Raw genomic sequence first — 20,506 nt, 5'->3', positions numbered from 1 at the left:
CAAGGGAATGGAAACATGCTGTGGTCACTCCACCCCTAAAACCCTGAAAATGAGGAGCAGTTACAGAAGATTACCTGCCCATCAGCCTACTTAAGTATACCTCAAAAATATATAAGAAACTGATCCTCATTCATATCCGAAAACACTGCAACACACAGGATGTCATCCCTCAGAGCAAACCGGGTTATCGTATGGTGTTAATTGTTACCATGATGTAGCAAAGCTGCCTAGTAATGCAGCAGTGAACTTCGACCAAAATCTTGCCACTACCATGAACTCGACAGTACTCAGGCATTCAGCTCTGTGTCCCTCACTCCACACTAACCCATGAACTCAGAGTTCCCCGATCCCAGGACCAACTGGTCGTTATTATCGGCTCGTACCTCTGCGACCATTCTTTCTCAGTTCGTTTCTAAACTGAAATGGTCAACTATCTTCCTATCATTATGAAGACACGTTAAGTTTTTGATAACCTTCTTGCTTCCTTCATTCCACTATTCCGTTCTCTCACTCTATCCCCCTTTCTGCGAGGTGACAGTTCTTGATGCGAGGGTCTCTTCAACCCTTTTAACATTATTAACCTCTAACCTTTCTATTCTCTTCCCTAACCCCACCCTCATATTTTATTTAAACTAATATCACGTATTTTTTGTTTTGATTTCACTTTTGTTCCATCATTATGCGGAGGCCCCTTACCTCCAGATATATTAACCAAGGGACCGAATCTGTGATCAGTTCAACGAAAATCTAAGTATTTTTTCCACCTTCTAGTATCATTGTTAGAATAAGATAATATGTTCCAAATTCATTGTGTTAGTCTCCTAGCATAGATATATCTTATACAGTTTTTTTGTTTCAGAGGGATGTGAAAAAAAAATGTCCATTAGTGCTATCAGAGATAAGAGAATTCCTGGGAATTTCAGCGAAAACCACCAGATTGAGTTCCATATAGGTTTCGATAACATCGTTTGACTGGCACTGCTGTGCAGCACCCAATGCCTAAACCAAGATCAAAGAAATAATCAGTGAGATCTTATCTAAATAACCTCCTCGAGGCGTTAGCCCTCTCTTTTCGCTTCAAACTGGCGGTGTACAAAAGTATCCAACGCCTGGCACTATTTCATGGGACACTGCTATTCACATATTTTTGCGATAGCACCCACCGTCTACTGGAAAAAGAAGAAATCCCCGAATCTCCACCACTAGTCCCGGAGTTTTATACGCTTGCGCCATTTCAAGCACTTCGATTCTTAATTTTCTTTCTTTCTTTCGTCGGCTCTAGACTCCAATTGGAGTTCTATACTGCTCTTCGATTCACTCCAATGCTTGTCTAACCTCCTCTTTTAAATACTGACACTCGCACGACCTTCAGTACGATAGTGCAAAATAGTGGGGAGAGAACAATAACCAATGGAAGTGCGGACAACTGTCTAAAACTGTTTTAGCTAAAGAAACAGTTTATTTAGTTTCGGTTAGGTTTGTGAATTTAGCTATAAGTTACAAGGAGAAACTATTCATTGGTAGCACTCTAATAACATTTCTACGTTAGAAGGTCTCAAGGTTATCTTCTTTCCAGGAGCCTCCGACGATTGTCAAGAATGGAAGAGGAAGCAAGGTTAGAAACTAGTGGTTTGGGAGTCAATAATGGAAGGATTGATATCTGGTTCGGGCTAGGTCGGTTACATATGGAATTCTCTTTATGGATGATTTTATTTGTGAAAAAGTTAGGCGATTGAATAAAGTTTTCGGATACGAGAGGAATTCGAAGATTAAGGGGAGCTCCAAAGGTTAAGTCCGTATTTCCAGATAGGCCTTATTATTGACATATAGATCAGTCTTTTGTAATGGATTGAAAGTTTAGACCGTTCATCTAGTAACTGTTGTAATAGTCGGAATCGACGTGAAGTTTCCTTTCTTCATTCTTGTGTGAGAATTCCAAGTTAGACATTGATCCAGATGTAGTCCATGGTAGCGGATGTGTTCGATAGGAGTAAGAGTAACGTCATTGAAGGATACTGTAGGATAGTCAGTAGGTTCAGGAGGAAGGGTAAAGGTGATTTGTTAGGATTTCTGGAAATACTTAAGGTCATTAAATTCGCAGATCCTATGCTGTGACCTAATTTTTGACACATACCTATACGGAATACGCATTTTCTAAAGCTTTATGATACTTTAGCACACCTAAATTGGTATCTGTACGAAACATACTTCGACGAATTAATCGGGAGCCTTAGGACAGATATATTTCTTTTGTTTTATACTGTTTACCTCGACAAATTAATCGGAAACCTTAAGACAGATATATTTTTGTTGTTCTATTGTTTTTCATGTCCCTTTTTCTAAGAGTTTGTTGGGACGATAACTATCAAATAGAACGATCTAAATGTGTATTTTTCATTTTTATTGTAAACTAATGACAAATAAATAAAATATTTATTAAGTAACTGGAGAAGACATCCTCACGATATCAAGACACTAAAGATGAAGATGGAAGAAGGTAAGTGTTGTGGTAGTCGGAATCGACGGTTTTCTGTCTTGTGTGATATCCAGGCGTAGTCCAAGGTATCGGTTCTTTTCGATAGTGGCAAGAGCAACATTATTAAAGGATACTGTAGGGCCGTCGCTAGGTTTAGGATGAAGTGTAAAGGGGATTTTTGAGTAAACCTGAGGTACTCAAAATTCCCAATAATCCCCGACAAATTAATAGGGAACCTTAGAACAGATATATTTTCGTTGTTTTATTGTATTTAACGTCCCTTTTGTTAGAGTAAGTAAGCTGATAGCTATCAAATGGAAGGATTATAATGTGTTTTTTCCATTTCTATTGTAAACTAATGACAAATAAATAAAATATCTGTAAAGTAAACGGAGAAGACATCCTCACGATATCAAAATACTAAAGCTGATGGTAGGAGAAGGCAAGTTAGTGTTGTAATTGTCCGAATCGACGGTTTTCTGCCTTTTCAGTCTTGTGTGAGAATTCCAAGTTAGTAGTTTTTTACAGACATAACCCATGGTAGCGGATATATTCGACAGGAGTAAGATTAACTTTATTGAAGGATACTGTAGAATAGTCAGTAGGTTCAGGACGAAGGATAAAGGTGATTTTTCAGGATTTCTGAGAATACTTTAGATTCATTAAATTCACAGATCCTATGTTCTGTCCAAATATTTGACGCATACCCGTAGGGAATATGCATTTTCTAAGGCTTTCTGATACTTGAGCACACCTAAATTGGTACATGTAGGAAACATACTCCGACGAATTAATCGGGAATCTTAGGACAGATATATTTTTGTTGTTTTATAATGTTTACCTCGAGAAATTAATCGGAAACCTAAGAACAGATATATTTTCGTTGTTTTATTGTATTTAACGCCCTTTTTTCTTAGAGTAAGTAAGAAGATAACGATCAAATAAAACAATCTAAATGTGTTTTTTTCATTTTCATTGTAAACTAATGACAAATAAAATAAAATATTTGTTAAATAACAGGAGAAGACATCCTTATGATATCAAGATACTAAAGCTGAAGATGGAAGAAGGTAACACTACGAGCTGTTACAGCTGATCCTTTGATAAGGACATTACTTCTAATTTTATCATGGCGGAGTTCAGTGTTAATTTGTTTATAATATTTTAAAATACTGAAAATATTTGCCCACTCGATTTGATTCAAGTATTTAATAAATCTGATATAATTGTTGTTTCAAGTTTTCCTGTTTTCTTCTTCGAAAAAAAATTGGTTATAATTTCTTGAGTCTTTTAAGTTAATCATCCATCGACTTAATATTGTGAGTAATTATCTCATTTAATTCCTTAGATAGAGGATTAATTAGATCAGAAATTGACAATTAAAACTATCTAATATCACCTTTTTCATGTTGACTTAACTAAAATATGTTTTTTTAGAAATGTCATCATTGTTTATATTTATTTGTTTAAAGTACGATTTTTATCTCATCAGTATTAAAATGAAATTTTCTTCAGTTGCATTACTTTGATCTAATTTAAATGCTATTCTGTTGATTGGAACTGACATGTTTCAAAAGTCATGTGATAGAAATACTTTATTGAAATTTCTTTGTTTCATATTAAGTTATACTTAAATGAAAGGTCTAATGATGAATATAAAATATTTTCATAATTCTTGTTCATGTTTCTACTGTTAGACATATTTTGCAAATGTCCTTCATTATCAATTACATGACATTTCAATTGTATTAAAATCTATTAGTCTTATTTGTTGTTATACTTTTCAAAAAATACATTACTTTACATTTTAAATGTTATCTAACCTTTCCAGGTATTGTTTTTCTTTTTTTTTTATTTGCAATCTTAAATCTCATGTCAACTTTTTTATTTGTTTTCATTTGTTTATCATGAGCACTTTCATCTTGTCAAGGGTTGTTTTGTCCCATGAACTTTTAGTATTGTTGAATTTCATCCTTGACTATTTGAAAACTTACTTAGCTTTAACCTCTGCTTATTTTCATTTTGGTGTCAAACTTATCAATTTTTGATAATACGTATAAATAAAGAAAAAAATACATAGGCCAAGGCTAAGTTATTTTAATTTGTTCTAGTTATCTTTCCGATTGCTCAATCTATTCATGTGGTATTTTTTAGTTGTAAGTAGAGTTTTTTTTTTCTTTTGTGATATAAAATTACATTAAGCTTAAACGATTAAATTTTATTCATGATTGTATTTAGAGATATATTTTATGTATTTAGACTTTTTTATCCGTGATCCAACAATTGATATTGAGTTAATGGTATTCAGGGTTTTTTAAAATTTAGTTATTGACATTTACAATTGTATTTACTTAAAAATACATATTGTAAATTAGATGCTAAATTATAATGGTAGAGAAACTCATTGGTAGCACTCTAATAACATTTGAAGATTAGAAGGTCTCGAGGCCATCTTCTTTTCAGGCACCTCGGAGAATTATCAGGAAGGTGAGTAAGGTTAGAAACTAGAGGTTATGAGTTAATAATGGAAGGATTGATATCTGGTTCGGGCTACATTGGTTACATATGGAACATTTAAGGTCTTTATGTATGATTTTGTTTGTGACAAAGTATGGGGTATTCAGGATTTTATGAAGGAGTTTGAATTGTAAGGATTAGATACAATAGGAATGGAAAGGTTTAGTAGAGTCCCAAAGCTCAACTCTTTATGTCCAGATAAGCCTTATTGTAGTCATGTAGACCAGTCTTTTGTAATTTTCAGGTTTTTTAATTATTTTATGTTTGTACTTTAAAACTTAGCTGGGGCACTTTGAAGGTTATAGTTTATACTATATATAATTTGGTATTATTTATATTTGAAGCTGAAATTATTGTAATTGTTTCAATTTCTATTACTATTTTTGATCAAATAGCTTCATATCCAAATATTCTAAATTTATAAAATTTGTTTCTTATATCTTTTAAAGTATCGTAGGATTACTATCAACTCTTCTTAAAAACTATTTCACAAATTGAGAAGGTGTGTGAATATTTTTGTTTGATTTAGATTAATTTTTTCCTAAGTTGTTTATCTGGTTGTGATATGTGCTAAAATGATTTTGCCAGAAGATACACAAGTTAAGAAATATTTAATATAAACTAGCAAAACCTTTCGATTTGAAAATATAAGCTTTAGAGGTTTTGATAGTATGCCAACTATATGATACCAGTGAAGGTTCGAATATTTTGAAATAGTTAAAGCGAAGAGGTTGTGTTTATTATTGTAGAATCTAGGACAGTGATCCCTAACCGGGGTTCTCCAAAATAATTTAAGAATGGGTCATTCCTAGTCAACGCAACACATTTTTTAACTTACCATCTCAGGTTTTCTTTACTTTTGCACAGGTTTTGTGTATCCTAGGCTTTCTTAGATTTTGCTGAACAAACAGCATTTGACATTCTGGAGGTTTCACCCTTTATCTATTTCTATCAAAAGGGTTTTGCTTCCATAAGCAGTGATATTGGATTTGTCCCTCCTCTGAATTCTCTACAGGACAAAAAGGTTACCTATCTGTGAATCACATTGAGTCTGTAGAAACTCTTGCATCAGATCAAGATTGACAATAATTCTACCATACTTTGTTAGATTAGAAAACACTTCAATGTATGCCCCTCACTTCAGTACATTAGGTCTGAATTCAAAGATGGCGACAGCATGTATTTTATGAAAGCTAAACCTTATTTGGGCTGTAAGAGAACAATTGGCTCAATTCAAAACATATATGTTAGGAAATCCATTTTTTTTTCTTTTTAATTTTGTTTAGTCTGCTGGACAAAATGAACATAATAGATGAAATGTAAAACTTTAGGGTTATTCATGATTTCTAGTTTAACCTGTTAAACTAATAATATGTATGTATAATAATGTTAAACTGATAAAGTGTGTTGTGTTAAATGGAGAAATATTCTCTTCTTTTAGCATGTTAAAACGATTAAAAATAAAAATAAAATATAACTAAAGTGCTGCGTATATCTATAAATAATCTAAATAAATATATATAGCTAGTTTTATCTGAAATATAATGAAATCGAGGTTTCTAAGGGAAGAAAAGAAAAATCACAAGCATTTATTAGGTCGGTAAATATCATTTATCAAGATTCATAAAAATAATAATAAAAATTATAGAAAAAATATAATTTCATACTTACAAAAATAGTTGTCTAGGATCTTGGAGATGATTCAGCATATATTTCAAACGAGGTTTTGGTAGTTGACCGTAGATTATTATGAGAAGATGATCGGGGCAGTATTACAGTAAATATTATTTACTGTAATAATATTAATATTATAGGCACTATTAAATAAGTTTTTTCAACTTATTTGTGTCATTTTCTGACCGTACCCCCAACCATCTTCACTTCATATTTAATAATATTAATATCAATATTATAAATATTATCAATATTTAATATTATATATTATTTACTTGAACACTGTCTGTTTTTTAATCTTTTTATCATTTATTATGTATAATTTTTACCTCTACAATATTATATTTTATCTTCTATTATTATCAATCAACTACTTCCTACTTGATTTCATATTATGTATATTTGCAAGTATGTTAATTATTATTTTATTTTTGTTTTTATGTTTCTCTGAGTTATGGTTGTTATCTCGTATTGTTTTTCAGCTGCGATGAAGGCCTCAAATTCAGGTCGAAACGTCAGCAAAAATAAATAAGTTTTGTTTATTTGTGTATTTTTGCTAACCGCACCCCTGATCATCTTCTCAGTATTTATTTTGAATAATTCTTGTCTATAAGTATGCGCATTCAAAACAAATGCAATAGAGCTAAGGGCATCATCAGTAAAATGACCCCATTTATTATCAGGAATTATAAATTATCATTAAAAAAAAAAATTAAACCTGAACAAAACAGTGAAATGGACAATAACCTATCCTACTCCTGGAGCTATACATGTAACTCAAATTACAGAAAACTAGAGCTCATTCAAAATATGTGTATGAGGATAGTAAACTACTATCCTCGTTACACCAGAATTCAAAATATGTCGTCTGACTTACAGCTTCTGACAATCAAATAATACACATATTTATTGATAGAAAACTTTTTCTCTCTTACTTCCATTTTTGACAACTCCATACGAAAAATAGGAGACTATGAGAAAAAATTAATAAAAAGATACCGTTCACAAAGCGGGTGGACCAAACACGTATTAGTAAACAAAACTTAATACGTAAATTGTATATATATTATTTGTTCACTTCTCCATGATTTATAATTTATTTTTAATTACTTTATCATTCATTTCTTTTTCTTTTTATTTTGTAAGTTTTTTTTAAATTTTCCTACTGTTTAAAAATTATAAATATGTAAAAAAAAAAACAAAGAAAAGGGAAATTTAAATCACATTATAAATATATAAAAGGTATTAGCACCTTACAATGTACCATGTATTGATTATAGCTTTATAGCAAATTGTTATATAATAATTAATAAATAAAAACTATATAACAAAAAAAAAATTAGAATAAGAAAACCACTATAGTATTGATTAGAGAAGATGATCGGGGGGTGCGGTCAGCAAAGAAACAACATAAATAAACAAAAAAACATTTATTTATGCCTACGTTTCGACCTGATTTTCAGGTCTTCATCAGCGCTATAAAAAACAAAAAGACAACAACCATCATTTAGAGAGAAAGAAGTTGATTAATAACTATGGACAAAGACAGTAGTAGATTGATTACATTATTATTTATATACATATAAGTGTGAGTAATAAATAAATGATACAGTGGATAAGAATCTATAAAGAATTAGTTAAATTAATAATGGAGCTTATGAAAAAAAAAAACAATATTGTAAAAGGAAAGAAAAGGGGATAAGAAGAAATAAATGGAGAAAGAGGAATGAAGAAAGTAAGGTTATGAAGAGAATCCAGGCTACATTGATATAAATTGCAGGAAAAGCCGCTTTTTTCTCTCTAAATTATGGTTGTTGTCTTTTTTGTTTTTATAGCCCTGATGAAGACCTGAAAATCAGGTCGAGACGTCAGCATAAATAAATATTTTTTTGTTTATTTATATTGTTTCTTTGCTGACCGCACCCCCCGATCATCTTCTCTAATCAGTAATCTCTATGGTCAACTATCTACACCTCACAATAGTATTGGATTGTTGGTTTAAACTAGGAGGATAGCAGGAATGGGAGGTTACCAAAATTGAAGGATTGCTAGCAACAATCAAAGGTCTTTTCTTATAAGGGTGCATAACTACTGGAGTGTTAACAAAATGAGTAATAAACATTAGTCAGCAATCAAATAATACTATTAGTGCAAAGTGTTGACTATACTCTCTTTAGGAACTGTAAGGTCAAGAATCGAGCCGTTATATTAGTTCCTGTATCCATGAGTTGTTTATAGAGCTGTTGGGGAACTGAGGTATTTTGTTTCTTCACTTTGTTTTAACTTCAAATTAAATGCTTACTCAACTTATGTTAGGAAGAATGTATATTTTTATTAATTATTGTAATTTCTTACATTATTTACTTATTCAAGCAAACATGGTAGTTGAAATATTTCATGAACTGCAGTTTTTGGAATCATCGGCTTTTTCAAAGCTGACTTCATTTATTGTTAAAAGAATATATAAGACATTTGTTTTCTTAAGGCAATAATGTCGATATTGAGTTACGGGAAGTGATTACTGGTTGAAGGTTAAATATTATAACTAACAAATAGTGTAATATTTTTAAAGTTTTTATTTTTGCAGTTTTTATTTTATGACAGAACACCTCACTTATTTACTTATGTTTAAAATTATTGTATTTCTTGATTACTGGTCCAAATTATTTATAAAATTTGTTTATTTGTCGATAGGATTTCTTTGCGGGCACAGCACAATCGTTGTTTGGACGGTGAATGGCCATCGATCTATGATAAGGTTAGTTCTTTTGAATTTCTTTTTTTTTTTTTTATATATTGTTTTGATAGTGTGAATTTTATTTGAAACTATTAAAATAATTATAGTCAGAGTGAGTTTAACTTTTATCATAAATTTAAACAATAACATAGAAGTTATTCCTTTTTTTTAAATAGAGTACTTTAACTGCTAGCATATACTATAATATTATTTTATATTATTTTTAAAAGTCCTGATTTTTTTTTTTTTATGAAATGAAATGAAAAATAGTTTATTATTCTGGGACTAGGTCACTTTAGAACAATTACAAAGATAATTTTAATTTTACAATAACATATCTTGGCCAAAAAACAGTGTAGCCACACTTAATTATAAACAATTAACATTGTATATAAATAATTTTAAATACAGAGAAGAAAAAAATAAATAAATTAAAAAACTAACTGACTAAATACTTAAAAAAGAAAACAAAAAGGTAGTTACAAAATATCTACTTTTATAATATTGGATTAGATTGGTGAAGTAAAAGGTAGTTAAATAGAAGGGTTTTAAACGAGGGAAGGGTTGGGAAGCTACATGACTTATGTTAGAGAGAATGGAATTCCCTAAAAAATGATTTATCAAACACAGTAGTTCGGTGAGGTGGAGGGTAGATGGTAGATAAACGGGATTGGACTGAGAATTTAAATTACAGGTTTTCTAGAATACAAGAGAAGCGTGGTGTACTAATTACTTGGAATAGAAAGGAAGCTAGGAAATGCTGGTATCGGAAGGATGGATAGAGCCACTACAGCTTGGCGTAATACTGGGTTATATGGGTATCTCTGCTGATCCCGAAAATAAATCGTATATTCATTAGGCGTTTAAATTTAGATTCGAGATTAGACGAGAGTCCACCATATACCAGGTAGCCACAGTCAAAGTGTTTGTTTTATGTTCATTATGTTGATATTATAACAGTCCCTGTCAAAAATGGATAATTCCAATACTTTAGTGAAACAAGTAAGTGATCATAAAAGTTTAGTGTAGCCGCTACACAAGTTTTGAAGAAGTGGAGATATATCTCTTTAAGCCATTTTGTGATACTCTTGAAGCGTTTGAGATATCTGCTAATTATCGTTAACTTTTATGTTCTTGAAGAAAAAATAATGATCAACTTAGTTCAAGGTTTTTTTCTTTTTTTTTATTAATGGCTAAATAAATGTTAATACTTTCTTAATTTTATACGTTCATTAATGGATGGGTTTGCATTTATTTAATAAACTCTTCCTTATTAAGTTTCTTTATTTTAATATATCATAAACAACATTTTGGTCAGGTACTCAATAATACAAATTAACACAATACATATAACAATACTATTAATCAACAACAATGTTTTTTTATTTATAACCATTACTTTAATATTATTTTATTAATATTAACATAACCTTATTTCAAGTTTGGTTAATTTAATGTTTTTAGATTTCTCCTTATTTTTTATATATGAAATTTTCTTTATTAATTTATTTTAAAGAACTGACAGAAATATGATTATTGTAACTATTATACTTTAGACTAAATAGGAAAACCAGTTTAATTATAAATATGAGGATATGATTAAATTAAGGTAATATTTTAGATAAAAAATTTTGTTGTTGATTTATCATATTATTGTATGCATATTGTGAATTGTATTGATGCATACCTGATGATGGGGTGAAAGGTTGTTGTATATATTATTATAAAGAAATTTAATAAGGAAGAATTTTTCACTACAACTCATTAAATAAAGTTAATTCCTTAATATTTTCCAGAAAACTTACATTTATTGAAAATATTACAATAATTCTGTCTTAAAGTAAACAAAATAGACTCAACTTCTCACTCAACATCCATAAAGCATATGATCATGGCCTCTTTGATACAGCCGCAGTTGGGCGAAAATTAGCTATAGTTGAAACTAATAGCTAAGTTGTCATGGGAACGATATTTATTTATCAATGGTTCATTGATGAATAATGCCCCTTCTGATTGTCTCTTGTTTGGTCCACTCAAAGAGGCACTAAGGGCCCGTAATGAAAGAAGCAGTGCATTCCTGGCTCACAGCTCAGCCGAAACCTTCTCTTATGAGGGCATCATTAAGCTTGTACAAAGATGGACTAAGTGCATTGAAAAGCAAGGGGACTATGTCGAAAAATGATGTACTTGTAAGTTTCTTTAAATATGAGAAGATTGTCAGGGTTGCGGTCAAAAAAAGAACAAATAGTTTAAAACTATTTTTAATGTCCGACGTTTCGTCCCACTTTGCAGGGCTTCATCAGGGCTAAAAAGATACAAAAAAAAGAAAACTGAGAATATTACAACAATAAGGTAATTTAAGCTAGGATAAATATTATGTAAAAATAAAGTGATAAGAAATTACATATAAATAAAAGGAAAGAAACATAAAATATTATCAGTATAAAATAAACTTGAATAAACAATGATAAGAATAATAAATAAGTAACAATGACAAGAACCGTTTGGCTGGCCACCTCCTCCACGCTTCCGCTTCATTGTTGCCTTCTGTTCAACCGTTCGCTTTGAACAGGTAGGTGGTCTTGATTTGTTCTTTGCTCATTTAATATCATTATTATTATTTATATTTATTCTTTCAAGATGTTTATTTAATCTCTACTTTCTTCTTCTTCTTTTTTTTCCCCGTATTGTTTTTGTTTTATGTACATCTCCTGTACTTTTTAACTGTATATTTTACGTATTTTAAAAAAAAATTTTGCTCTTGCCATTGTTACTTATTTATTATTCTTATCATTGTTTATTCAAGTTTATTTTATACTGATACTATTTTATGTCTTCCTTCCTTTTATTTATATGTAATTTCTTATCACTTTATTTTTACATAATATTTATCCTAGCTTGAATTACCTTATTGTTGTAATATTCTCAGTTTTCTTTTTTTTTGTATCTTTTTAGCCCTGATGAAGCCCTGCAAAGTGGGGCGAAACGTCATACATTAAAATAGTTTTAAACTGTTTGTTCTTTTTTTGACCGCAACCCTTACCATCTTCTTATATTTAAATCTTTACGGTCAACTATAAGTACATGTATATTGTAAGTTTCTTATTTGATCACAATAAAATTTTATTATCATATTGTTGGTAATAATTGACTTACCCTCATATAATCATGGATCTACTCGTTTATCACTTGCCACGTATACACACGCTTGTGTGTTCTTATGACTTTTATCAGCTATTACATTGAATTCATAACGTTTTTGAACTATTTTTTTTTCTGTAATAATATTTTAAATATTATAATATTAATAAGGATTTTTAAAATTATTTTTACCTACTTATATATAGAATATATGATATGGGGAATTATTATTATTTTCCACATGTCACAAATCTAAGACTTGTACTAAACAAAAGAAGTACCCAACGTATCCACATGCTCATGGTTATTGTTGGCTATTAAATTCGATTTACACTATATTGATTATAAAAGGAACAAAATAAGAATAGGCTAAATGAAAGGAAATATTAAGGAGGCAGTGGATGATAAAGTACCTCATAACCTATTAATTCAGGCTTTGTTCTAGAATTTTTATCAGAAACTTGTTAATTTAATTATCTAGACACATGTCTTTAGAAATTTACTCTGCCCAATAAGACCACTAAGGTAATTCACAAGATTTGAAACAAAACATTTACACTGCATTGATAGAATTTTGAAGTATACAATCTGAAATTAGAATTAATTATTAACTCCAAAGTTGTGGAAATTCATTAATTAATTATTGAAGAGCACAGACCTATATGATAGAAAGGTCTTCGATTCTGTGGATAGGGAAACCCTACTGGAAATCCTGAAAGAGTATGGAGTTGACCAGTACACCTGGTCTTTATAAATCTGATAAAACTGACACGGAAGAGGATGCAAGATTAAAAAACTAGGGGGTTTGAGTGGTTAGAGAGTTTATTGTGGAAGGAGTGATATCTGGTTCGGGCTAGATCGGTTACATAGGGAACATTAAGGTCTTTATGGAAGATTTTATTTGTGACAAAGTAAGGAGCATGAAGGATTTTGGATTGTAAGGTTTAGTGGAGCCCCAAAGCTCAACTCCGTATGTCCAGATTGGCCTTATTACAGTCATGTAGATCAGTCTTTTGTAATGTTTAGTTTAGACCGTTTGTCTAGTAAGTGCTGTAATAGTTGAAGTCGACGTGCAGTTTCCTGTCTTTTCAGATATAGAATCTAAAGTGAAATTTTAGGGTCTTATAAGCAAACCTTTTCAGATAAAAACAGGGCTAAGACAAGGCGACGGCTTGTCTCTAATACTTTTCAACATAGTCCTGGATAAGATCATGGAGGAATTCTGGAATAAAATATAACTGAGGAGCCACAGTAGGGAACAAAAACAATCATGTAAAATTGAGTTGTTTGGCATTTGCCGACGATCTCGCGCTGTTGGCAGAATCAGAGGAAGAGGCTATTAGTCAAATACTCTACAAATAATAGGAGAAAAAGCAGGCCTACAAACATCATATGAAAAAACAGAGCTCATGAATACTGGAGTTAATTTCAAGAAAAAAATAGTAAACACTGAATATGGAAAACTAAAATTGACCAGAAAATTTAAGTACTTGAATTAATGTAATAATTCTTCAGTTAAGTGATAATGCATATTTTACCTACATTTCATTAAATATCATCAAAATATTACTTTTAAATTCAAAATGTCTCAAACTTTTCCGATATTAATCAAGCTATTAGAACTGTTAATCAAATAGATTACTTCCTGTGACCTGTTTCATAATAAAGTACAAACAAATACTATTAGTCTTGTCGATTTAACTTAGTACAATTACACTGATTTGTACGATAGCAACTTTACTTTAGTACTTTTTAACTCCTGTAATATCACTAACAATTCTCCCTATTAGGAAAAAAAAAGTATTAGTGTAACTAACACGTTGTTTTGATACTTTTATTTTGAACTAATACTATTAGCTTTCATTATTAAACAGGGCCCTGGTGTAATTATATATCATCATTAGTAATACTGATATAAAAATAAATTTGTACCTTTGAGTTGAAAAAAATTTGTAAGTTGGAGGGTCGGGGATGCATTACTTTGTTAGGCAGTACTGTTATTAGACCAATGATTGTACAAGGAGGTGATTTGGTTTGAATCACACTCGACTGCCACATTTTTCACCAATTATGGGGTACCCATTTTATGAGGCTGGGTGGTTCCTGAAAGGCTCCTGAACCTCACCTGACTCACAGCTAGAGTAACAGAATAAGTAATTATCTGTTACATCTGGATTTTAACATGGGTTTTTGGAGCTAGTAGCACAGTGCCTTACCACTGAACTGTTCCGCTCCTTTGCAACTCATATAGCATAATAATATTTAGTTCCTGATTCAGGACATTCATTTTACTTTCAGCTACTTCAATTGTATTATAATTTTAGCTATCAAAGAGAAAATGATAGCTAAAATGATATTTTGAACTTAGTAAAGTCTAAGGTGTTTAATACTTTCTCTATTTAAGTAGGCATTGTCTTAATAGAATGACAAGACATCAGAATTGTACAGATCGTTACTTGAGGTTTGAGTTTGTAAGCATTGGTATCAAATTGAGACATTTTGACAATCTTCTAGTTTTTAATAGATGATTTATTAGTTGTCTGTTGCATTACATATTGACAAAATAAATGCAACGCCTCTTGAATTTCATTATGATTGAAATAATTTTTTTTTTAAACTAATTTTATTCTTTTCTAGAAGATTATTTAGCTACTATATTATTAATTAAGAGGGGGTGGGGTAGCTCAGTGGATAAGGTACTGTGATACTAACTCCTGGGACCTGGGTTCGAATCCGTTTGTGACACATAATTATTTATTCTGTTACTGTAGCCATGAGAACCCTGTGGGTTCAGGAGCTCCCTTGGGGCACACCCAGCCTCTATTAAGTGGATAGGATTAGGGGAAAAACCTTGTGAACAGATCACCATTCTTAAAATATTTTATTGTTTTCCTTAAAAGAAATTAATTTTTATTAACTGTTCCTAGGAAACTGACCAAGTGAATTCAAATTTATATGTATTTCTTTTTTGTTAAAAGCGTAAATATAATTATCTTTAATATTCACATTGAAATCAGTTTGAACAGAACAGAGAAAGACGCACGAATTTCTCAAGAACGGCTTAATGGATTTTCATTGTAGATATACCAAATTATTGGAAATAACATCTAATACTACTTCTATTCTCTTCATATTTGCGATTGAATAAACGATTTTACAGATAATTATATTAATGTACGAAATCCCTATTAACTGAAACGTAGTCTCCTTCAAGGGGCGTGGCATAATGTCAACCTCTAGCATAATTTTTACTAAGAAAGGGAGTAGGTTTTGTTTATAACCTCTTTGGATATAATCGATTTGTTAAGACTATCTTCGTTCCTTTTGTTTAACTGAACACATTAACTAATTCGTGACTAATATTATTACAGAGAGCGAAATGCTTTATTCATCCATGCTGGCCAAATACATCGGGTTGCTACATTACACAGCATACTAATCAATCCATGACTGGACATATATAAATTACATATAATTATATGGTATAATAAAAAAAGAAAGAAAAGAATTTTATTATAAATATAATAATAACTAACTAAAAAAAGTTATTTTTCATTCGGAGCTCTATATCTTTAAAACTACCAACAACACTTGAAAATTTAAGAGAACTTCCTTTAAAGTAAAGTAAATTTGCTTAACTATAAACAATAACAGAACTATTTAAGTTCAATAGTTCCCGAGATATGGCTTTTTAAAAATAAACATTTCATAAGAAATCTGTAGTTAGTGAATTTATTTTGAAAAATCTATATCTCAAAAACCATTTAACGTACAGATCTCTATTAGCACTTAAATTAAAGCTGGTTAAATGTTCTGTGCAACTTTTATCTCCTTAGGACTAGTAGTTTTTATGATATTTGACAAAACAAATTGATAAAATGTTAATTTCTAGTTATTCGGATAAAATGTTTGAAAACATATATCTTAGGAATCATAAGACGTACATGTGTCTGCCAGCATTCAATATAAAGGTAATTTAACTTACTATAAAGTAGTTTATGACACGTATCTCTGTAAGAATAGTAGTTTTTATGAAATTCGTATATGAATATAGATTTTGCACATGAAATTTTGTCCGAGCAATTAGAAATCAATTTATTGCCGTTACTCCTACTATAAACATACTAAACTACTTTATAACACATTTGACTAGCTTTAATTTGAGTGTAGGCAGATATCTGTGAGTCTCAAGGCTTTTAAAATATAGATTTATCAAAATAAATCCACTGACTATTTCTATCTATAACTAATATTAACTTTTACACGCTAAATAATATTTCGTCTTTGTTGTATTTATGTTTATTGTGCTATAGTACATTGAAATCTTATTTCAGCTCAATTAGTGTTTCATATATAAAAAAATAAAACCCAACAGTCATAGTGCCAACTACTAGTCCCTAATGTCAAACAACTTACTGAAAATTATTGTATTATTTATTGTTTCTCTGGATGAATATATATTATTTTAATGTAATAATCTCGTTGAAGATGCTTAGAATGGGATACGGACGTTGTGTAATCCTTTTTAGAGTTAAAGTAAAAATAGGACAAGAGATACTGAACAGGTGGCAACCGTCTTATACAGATGTCCTCTAACTCTCATGAATATTTTCAATTGAATTAATTTATAAAAATATCTTAACTTAAGATATATAAGAAGAACTTAGCGATTCATTATAATTATGTGATATTTAGAGTTAGCTGTAATTTGTCCTATACAACGAACTCATAAATATTTTAGGACAATATTTCATAGGACAGTGCGTCTTGGTTTACTTTGAATAAGCGGGGGACGGAAAAAAATTAAGTTATTTCACCACAATTTTTTATTACTTTAATGAAAACTATGTATAATTACTAGTCAAAATTGATGAGTCTACCAAGTATAGGTAGGGGGAATAAAAAATGGCGTCTGTTTCAAAACCTTAAAAAAAATAATTTTTCGTTCGGAGCTTCATATCTTTAAAATTATGAACTACACTTGAAAACCTAAGAGAACATCATTTAAAGTAGAGTAAATTCTCTAAAATATGAGCCCTAATAGAGCTATTTAAGTTCAATAGTTCTCGAGATATAGCTTTTTAAAAAGCAACATTTCATAAAAAATGTACTGAAATAAATGTAGTTAGTAAATTTATTTTGGCAATTCTATATCTCAGAAATCATTCGACGTACAGCTTTCTATCAGCACTCAAATTAAAGCCAATTTAATGGACTATATAGTAGTTTATCAGGATTATCTTCGTAAGAGTTGTAGTTTTTGTGATATTCCCTAAAATAAATTTATTTACAGTTATTCGAACAAAATTTCATGTGCAAAAACTATATCCATATGCGAATATCATAAAAATTACTACACCTACGAAGATACGTTTCATAAAGTACTTTATAGTAAGTTAAAATACCTTTATATTGAATTCTGGGAGACTTATGTACGTCTTATGGTTACAGAGATATATTTTTTCAAACATTTAATCCCAACAACTAGAAATTAACATTTTATGAATTTATTTTGTAAAATATCATAAACACTACTATTCCTAAGAAGATACAGGTTATATAGTACATTTAACTAGCTTTAATTTGAGTGCTAATAGACATCCGTACGTTGAATGGATTTTGAGATATAGATTTTTCAAAATAAATTCACCAACTACAGATTATCATTTCATTTTTTATGACATGTTGGTTTTTAAAAAGCTCTATCTCGGGAACTATTGAACGTAAATAGTTCTATTAGGGCTCTTATTTTTGCAAATTTATTTTACTTTAAATGAATTTCTCTTAGATTTTCTTGTGTCGTTGGTAGTTTCAAAGATATAGAGCTCCGAATGAAAAATTATGTTTTTTGGACGTTTTGAAACAGCCGCCTTTTTTTTTTTTTTTTGGATTCCCCTACCTATATTTGTCTGAGTCATCAATTTTGACTATTAATTATATATAGTTTTCATTAAAGTAATCAAAAATCGGGCTGAAATAACTTCAATTTTCCCCCTCTTGGACTCTTGTACTATATAGTAATTGATATAGAAGAAAAAAATAGGCGGACCAGGAATTCAAAAAAATATAATTCAACCAATATTATATCCTAATGGCAGAACAATTTAAAAAAAAAAAAGACATCATAGTTTACTAAAGTATGTACATCGAATTAAACACGACTTTTACAGGACATTAAGAACAACATATGGAGATCAAAATTTATATTTAAATAACTCAGAACCCTTTAATTGTTTCCCAAACCCTCCTATCCCATATCAGAGCTCTCGATGAATGGTGTTTTAATTGCAGGATTAAAATAAATCCCATCAAATCACCTTTACTCTTCGTCGTAAACCTAACGACTGCTCTACAGTCTCCTATTAATAGTGTTACTCTTATCCCTGTCGAACAGATCCGCTACCTTGGACTACATATGGACAAACGATTAACCTGGAATCCTTACACCAGACTGAAAAGACAGGAAACAGCACGTAAATTTCGACTGTTACAGCACTTACTAGACAAACGGTCTAAACTTCCAATCCATTACAAAAGACTGATCTACACAACTGTAATAAGGCCTATCTTGACACACAGAGTTGAGCTTTGGGGCTCCACTAAATCTTCAAATCCCTCTCGTATCCAATCCATACAATCCAAAATCCTCAATGCACCTTACTTTGTCACAAATAAAATCATCCACAAAAGACCTTAATGTTCCTTATGCAACCGATCTGGCCCGAACCAGATATCACTCCTTCCATTATGAACTCCCTAACCACCCAAACCCACTAGTTTCTAACCTTGCTTCCTCTTCCATTTCTGAACTTCCTCCGAGGCGGCTGAAAAGAAGATGGTCTCGAGACCTTCCAGTGTAAAAATATGATAAGTGCTACCAATAGGAATTTTTTCCACATGCCTTTATCACTCCAGTTTTGTATTACATAAACATTTACTTAATGTGTTTTTTTTTTTGTAAATATGGTTGTAAATTGCAGTAAATAAATTTTAAAAAAATATATCAAAATTTTCAATTTTGTTTATTTAATCTACTTACATCCATAAATGTAGAAATTGTGATGCTGAGAAATAGAAACATTGTCGAATCTGTTATTTATATGTAGATACGACATGATATTTAATATTTTTAGTATTTATCGAATAGAAAGAAGTGATATCGGATGCGATTTTATAATTACGTCACTTCTGCTCGACACTAGTTAACAAGAGTTAAGTAAATATAATGTGTGACGTGTATATAAAATACTGACGTATTGTTATAACTACGTGTATCAAAGCCATGAAACCGTATCACACTCCATTTTAACTGAGATCAAATTAACTAATGTACATGTCATAATGTACAGTTGTAAATAAAGGAAAAAATAAATAAATCGGAAAAAGATGTTTATTATGATGAATAAACATAATTATTGCTATTGTATTATTTGTACATTTTTTTTTTTTGCCCTAGTCCTAAAGTTTTTAAAATGCTGCTGTTCCAATAAGTACAAACGTTTTTATTTACACATCATGTATATATCTTGTTTTTGTATATATCTTGTTTTGTTTTTTTGCAATGCTTACACTTAGAAAAAATACTTAAATTAATAATGTAATTAATGAATATAGAATATTAAAATAATTTTTTTTTCTATTCATTTCTTTTGTTAAACTTTACTTATATTTGGCCTTTTTATCAATTATTATGGTTGCGTATATTTTCTTTCTCTCAATTTTCTTTTTCTTTCCATATTTCAATTTTTAAATTATTAATAACTAATATATTCATTACAATTGGAGTTCTGGCAATGGTCAGATTCTCCACTCAAGTTGAGTGTTTGCGGCTTTAGCGCACTTGCTCAGCCTCCACTGGCTCACTACCAGTGATGCGGCGAGAGGGATGCGCTGGGATCTCTTGAGCTCTGCTCTACCCCTCACATGTGGGGGATAGAGTGGGCTCTGGGATCCTCAGGTCG

General features: G+C 30.5%; 1 long non-coding RNA gene across 1 annotated transcript in view; it reads left to right on the top strand.

The window, feature by feature from the left end:
* The first annotated feature begins 3,546 nt into the window (after window positions 1-3,546).
* The window catches only part of LOC106681121 (uncharacterized), a 99,788-nt gene continuing 82,828 nt past the window's right edge, over window positions 3,547-20,506 (top strand). The window contains exons 1-2 of the long non-coding RNA XR_001343190.3: window positions 3,547-3,795; window positions 9,362-9,425. This is a non-coding gene — a long non-coding RNA (uncharacterized lncRNA). The remainder of the gene's footprint in view (window positions 3,796-9,361; window positions 9,426-20,506) is intronic.

This window comes from Halyomorpha halys, unplaced genomic scaffold, assembly GCF_000696795.3.
Source record: "Halyomorpha halys isolate HHAL.00 unplaced genomic scaffold, Hhal_1.1 Scaffold311.1, whole genome shotgun sequence".
In the NCBI taxonomy this organism is placed as follows: Eukaryota; Metazoa; Arthropoda; class Insecta; order Hemiptera; family Pentatomidae; genus Halyomorpha; species Halyomorpha halys.
Note: the sequence above shows the minus strand (reverse complement) of the source record. Positions and strands in the feature narration are given on the sequence as shown.